Here is a 7159-nt window from a genome sequence, read left to right as displayed (position 1 = left end):
CTACACAGCGGAACGAAATAGCGATTAATTGAAGCTTCAATATCTTCGTTAAACATAAACATAATTGAAATGCTAATGGATAATGAATATATTATAATATAATTCAATTATTGCGGAACACCTATTTTAGGAGGTATTTATGTATTTTAATTAAATATCTGAACTTTCCCTTGGTTCCCTGCTGGGGCGTGACTATAAAATTGTGATCTGATAACCACAATAAAGAATAAAAGCGTTTTTGGTCATTTTAGGTATCGTTAAGCCTTTGAAGTAAAATTAAAATTGAAAGAAATGTCGATAGTTTATCGATATGACTACAGCAACGTGGGCCTCATTGTTAATCGTACACTAAACAAAAGTGGCAACAGTGACAGCTAGCAAATTCTCTATAGATTTGTATACTTTGTTTACGCCTTGGACGTCTGTAGGCAAAGATCCGGACTTTCCTCCTCTGCCGAAGATCGGACTAATCACTGAGGCACTTAAAAAACTCAGCGGTTCTCAAAATTTCGGATCGTAACAAAAGAATATATAATGAAAAAAAAAAAACGTGATACATGACAAAACAATATTATACAGGTTGTAATCGTTAAGTGTGGCCAGGCCATAATTCCGTAAATATAACAGATATCAGAAAACTTCCAACTGATATCGAAAGTGCGTTACCCAATGAGTAAAATTACATTAATAACTTTTTTTAAATAAAAGCAGAAATATCCCAAATATTAACTTCAAACCCTCCCATACATTTAGTACGACGACTCACCCCTCAAAGAACGTCGGTTTCGTAAGAGATAAAACTGCTTGAGATTCATTATTTACGATAATAAACTGTAATAAAATAATAAAACTGTTTATGAAATAATAAATCTCACATTTATTTTTTACCACTCCGCAAATTTTAAGAATAGTTTATTTAGAAACAGTTAAGCCAAGCGCGCACCACGATTTTTTGTCGCGCGATAATTTAGTCGCAGAAATGTAACGTATGGGTTTATATGGCGGTGCGCGCATATGCGACAAAAAAATCGCAGCGATTTTAAAATTGTGATTTGTTACATTTTTCCGCGACAGCGCGCGACGCGATTGTCGCAAAGTGAATTGCAGCATACGAAGCTGTATGGCCCCGCGCGCACTGCGATAATAAAATCGCAGCCGGGACCTCAGTCGGCATTTCGCTCTCCAAGCGTCAACATATCGGAACCTGCTTCTCCAATGGAGTTACAAGATGAGATGCTAGATGTTGACCGTTTAATTATAGAAATAGAAGGAGATCACCTTTGTGGTATAAATACTCAGTCATACAGCGATTGCATATTGTTTCACGACAAGCGACTGGTACGACATCCATGTCGAGAATGAACAAATCGTCGACTTTTTCATCGCAGTGCGCGCACTGAAATTTCTGCGATAAATTACAGCGCGATTCTAAAATCGTGTCGCAAAAATTAAAATCGTGGTGCGCGCTTGGCGTTAAGAGGGCCCGTGTATTTATCGCACAAGAAGGACGTCACATCGAGCAACTGTTGTAAATAAAATTATTTTTCATTTAAAAATAAATGTTAGATTAATTATTTCATAAATGGTAGTTCTATTTATTTATTACAATGTATTCGTACAAATAACGAATCTCAAACAGTTTTATCTCTTACGACACCCGACATTCTTTGAGGCTGTAAGTCGTCATACTAAATGTATGGGAGTGTTTTAACTTAGTATTTTTAATATTTCTGCTTTTATTTAAAAAAAGTTATTAATGTAATTTTACTCATTGGGTAACGCACTTTCGATATCAGTTGGAAGTTTTCTGATATCTGTTATATTTACGGAATTATGGCCTGGCCACACTTAACGATTACACCCTGTATACGTGAATTCAGCCCTTTTTTACAAATAACCAATGTATATCCGGTCTTATTTCACTATCTTAGAACGCTCCCAGGCTGAGTTATTAAAGTTTGATTGAGAATCTCAATTTAGCTCCAATTTGCCTGAGGAGGTAAGATCGGACTAAAAATCGCAAAAAAAGAAAGAATTAGTTGGTCTAGTCACACCACGCGGAATATCAGGATAATTTTGTGATATGTTATTGTTAAGTTAAGATGGGATATTTTCCTGTTGTGCACTCTAATGCCGCACCAACAGAGTTGAAGTTATAAGGCTTTTTGTACACTTTTCCCCGCCAGATTCGCGTCACGCCACGGTTTAAGTTTAACAATTTGTGTAGTTAAGTAGGTACGTAAGTATAATACCTATCATGTGAGTTTGACGGTAAATACAACCTACTGGAAACAGTGGAAACCTACGTTGTTCACAACGCTGAGCTTGTCGCCTCTGGCAAACCGCGTACCAGTTATATGTAGACTAGGTACCTACCTTATGTTCTTCAGCTTGATTGCTTTATTTATGCCATGGGTTGCCAACCTTTTTCCTCGACCCCCAATGCTGACAAAAATCTTGCTATACTTAAGTTGACTGGTAGGTATAAAAAGTAAGAAAGGTCTCCATTATTGGAAAAACTTCGTGCCCTTTTATTTTTTGATTGATTTTCGCTCACTACGCGGAGGTCACACTAAATGTTTGTATTGATGTTCTATTTGTTTTCGGAATGCTATCCTTAACCTAACACCCTTGGAGTTACAGGCGTCCATAGGCTACAGACGTTACGGTGATAGCTTACCATCAGGCTCTCCGTTCGCTTGTTTGCCATTGCCACTGATGTGATATTCATGTCTCTAACTTTAGGGAAAACTTTTGTTCTGTGTCTCTTATACCTACGGGTTATACGTGGCCATTCTGAAAGTTTCTGGATTTTGATATATGAGACGATTTATTTTTACTAAGTGGCCAGTCCAGGAATTTTCAGTATGACCTAAGTAGAAGACGAATGCTCTCGTGTGCTCGTAATAACAACTGGATATAGTGAGAAGTTTACTCGACTGTAAGTATCCCCGGGGTATCTCTGTGAGACGCCGCCGGAGGCTGGACGCTCTTTGTCTTCCTCACTGAGACTTTCAATTTCAAATTTTGAGGCATCTTGTTTGTAAACGTTTTGAATATTACAAAGAAAACTTGCTAACCGTTTTATTGACTTTGTAAGGTTTTTAAAAACGTACTTTTCTTGTAAGCACTGTGAAATGTAATCTCGCTCAAATCTATTCGTAGTAGATCCCCACTGTGAAGTTGCGATTCTGCAACACTGTACTGTAACCCTAAAGTTTATTGGAGAGCTTTAAAGAATTCCGGTTTTAGAATTGATAAAAGGATAATGTTGAATAATTTTACGGTTTAAACTCACTTGTATTAAGTCACTCGCGAGACATGTTTATATTGTTTCTTGTTATTGTTGTTGTGTGTTTGGCCGTCGTGAACGCTGCTCGCACTGTTAGTGCTTGAGAAAGGAGACCTAGGCTCTCCGAAACATGTCGCGCGATTGACTTAACACACGTGAGTCTAAACAGTAAAATTTTCAATATTGGTTTGTATCACAACAGTTTAAATTCGAGGATTTTGTTTATTAAGGCTCGCCTTTTGAATCCTTTGTCAGGAAACTTGGTAGTAAACACAAACGGGGTCGCTGATACGATAATAATTGGAGCTGTCGGTTCTAGTGACAAATGCTATCCATCCGATCGAGGCTCCGAATGCGCTCGCTGACAGATCAATTTGATGGAGGACACGCTAAGGTTTAAAAATATTACCAGTCTAAAGCTTTAGCGATGAGGTGATTATGTTACATAATTTTTTATTATGGTACCATTTAAATGTAGTATAATTATCAAATAAAAGCAGAGTATTTTCATTCTCTCAAAAATTACAGTCGACGTATGTCTCTCTTTTATTATAGTAACTCACCTGTAGGTATATAGTTCTTTATTATAATCAATATACTGTAGGTAGGCCCTTTTTTATTTCACACTTCCTTGTATTAGAACGTATTGGAAAATGAGCGAAATACCTATTGGTACAATCAATTTTACGTTACCGTTACCGGGCTGACTGCGGTTACATAAATCACACATTGGTTGAATTTTGCATAATTCTCATATTATGAATCGATAGGAATATTAGGAATATCTGTTCTATTTACGGATAAACAAGAATTAACACGATTACCCCACTACCTAATAGGTAGGTACTTAGATTCATGAGTTTCATGACCAAAAAATATTGCATTGTTATTACCAACTGTATATAAAAAAATATATTAATGTAAATATCTAGATTGTTGGCTTTCTACATTAACTTCCAAGACATAAGATATTTATTGACATTCACCATTTTCAGCAGGAAATAATTAAAGTACTTACTGCTGAAGAAACATTATTTCTTCAGTTCTAAGTTCTAAGTCTCGTCTTGCGAATGAACTCGTTAAATACTTTATTCGACAACATGAAACTTTGAAATAGACGTTGAAGAGACATAACAAGGAACATGGTAGGTAGTAGGTACCTACAGTAAATTTACCAGATAAATAGGTCTATACCTACTGTCAGCATAGGTACTGAAGATAGTGACGTAAGTATATATAGGTACTGAAGATAAAGTGCGCTTCACGATGTCAGCTTCTCGTTAAGATACATAATATAATAGTGTACCTTAGTGATTTAGGGTTGACACGTCTGCGTTCTGCCATCCGGCGTGCATTCTGTTTGTGTTAATCAAATTTTAACTCGACCTGACGGTAGTCAAGCTCTTCTTACTTTCTTCCATTTCAATTTTAGTTATTCGCTAATATTATAATTGCGAAAGTAACTCTGTCTGTCTGTATACGATCTTATTTTCTTAACAACAAAGTTGTGTTTAGATAGAACTCTTTATTGTCACACCTCAGTTAATAAGGAAAAATAATTCATTCAGACAGGGGCAGACAACGGGCGTCTTATAAAATAGCGATAGCTAAACCCCGCTACTTCTGCTACTGAATGCACTTGCCAATATTTAAATCTAATACAGATGTGTCAAATTTTCATTCAAGAATTGTCCTCCAGCCAACCAGAAGCAATGTGACACGTGCTATCTGATCCACAGAACAGTTCAAACCGGTGCTAAAAATGTTCTCGCTCACTCCGCGTTATTTTATTCACGCTCTCAGTTCCCCATTTGTCTGTGTCTGGTCCAAATTACTTTTTAACCCCACTCGGAAGGTAAGTTAAAAAGAAATCTGCACTAGTGAGAATGGTCGCTCCAACGGTATAATTTTTCTTCCAATTGCTTGACGTCTTAAGCATTTAAAAGTATTACGAGCATAGATTTATAAGGCATAGATCCCTAGTCCGTACACCCTCAGTGAAGCCATTTCAAGTGCGACGTCTCGTCACACTCGTATCGTCGTATTCGAACGGCCGTCGCAGTACTCGAAGTCAAATCGGTGTGTGTACACCTCCCGTTTAAAAATCAAAAACTACAGGAAAGATGGTTGTTTGTACAGTGAATGGGTGTCACAACACATCATATAATAAAAACAAACCGCCCGATATTACATTTCACGCGTAAGTACCGAGTTTAAGGTGATATTTTTACATAATCGTAAATACAAAAATCCAAATTTTCGTCAGCTGCCATTTCTTCTAAATGTTGCCAGTGTAGTGAATATTTTTTCCTCCAAATGGGACATGACGTCTACATTCTAAAATAAATACGCTCAAATGAATTTCATTGTATAATTGTAGAAAATTATAATTAAGTTAATTATTTAGGTACTTAGTTTTTTTCTTATTTTTATTATGTGTAATGTTCGTTTCAGTTTTCTGACTGATCTGCTGTCTGCGAGATGGAAGGAAAAAAATTAGACTAAATCGGAATGACGCAATATGGAAACATTGGAAACCGACTAAACACAGTCGAATATGCTCTGTCATATTTAAATGTATTCTTATTATTTTATGCACTTTTATTTTGTTGAATAAAAATAAAATAGTAAAAACTTATCAGCTATTTATTTAAACCTTATTTCACAAAGTACAGAAATGCAATAAATCCCAAAATAAACAAAAAGCTTTTGCTACAAAATCGAATCTACACACTTCCTAATTATTAATAACCAAGTGTGGATGTTGTTAAAAATCCCCTACTTTGAGAGATGTAAATGAATACTGGCAACATATTTTGTATATATGTGTGTGTTTGCTGAGCGTAAAACACGAGCGTCGCACGCACACATCCATCGTGTTTCGGCTTCACTTTTGGCAGGTTCACCGTATGGGGACTATCTGTCTATGCGTTATTAGTTTAAGATTACGAGTACAAAAATCTCTGAGAAAAAAAAGAATAGGTAATGTCTGTGTCTCATGCACGGAGTTTTTGTTATTAGTATTAGGAAAAAGATAACAATTACATTACAAACGCAGTAATCCCGCTTGCGATCTCGCTGGTTCCAAAATCCCTTATAAATAATACCAACTATATCTGATAGCGATTAAAATCACCGTACGATTCACATATTTAATTATAACGTACCTATGATATCGATATCATCGAATACTTGGATCATACAGATATACTTGGCTGTATTTTGCAATTTGTGTTTGTAAAAGTTCTTAATTATTGGTAAAGTATATTTCTTTATTTATATAAAATTTTATGTACCTATATAGTCTAGTCTTAAAAGTCTATAACTAATACCTTTCTTCGCGTACCTAAAGTATCCTAAGAAGCCGAAAATAAACCTTTCATTATTGATAAGCATCGATCATTAACGCCCGCCCCGAGTAAACTGATAAGAGTAGAGGTACTTTCGTTCTCGATTTATCTGCACCTATCGGCTTTCTTGTGTAAGCACCGTGGCAATGGGATTACGTAGACTTATCAATATCACGTCGTGAGGTCGTAACTTTTTTCTAGTCTTATAAAGCTAAGACCATACCAGTGCGCTTTAATGCTTAAATATAAGATATGATATGACTAGGTATATTGCTAATTTACGTTATCGTTGATACTTATACGCTTGCGTTCGAAATTATACGTCGTAATTGCCTCTTGTGTATGTATATAGGACTAGCTGTTGCCCGCGACTTCGTCCGCGTGAAATCTTATCTTCAACATTTTACATCTTTAGTACCTATTATTTTCATATCCAAGCAATGTTGAAATTACTTTTATTTTTTAGCAAGTTGTATGAAGTTTTAAGTCAAGTGGATTTTGATGTTGGTTGCTGAAA

The sequence above is a fragment of the Cydia fagiglandana genome, chromosome 9, assembly GCF_963556715.1.
Source record: "Cydia fagiglandana chromosome 9, ilCydFagi1.1, whole genome shotgun sequence".
Lineage (NCBI taxonomy): Eukaryota > Metazoa > Arthropoda > Insecta > Lepidoptera > Tortricidae > Cydia > Cydia fagiglandana.
This window is presented reverse-complemented; position numbering follows the sequence as displayed.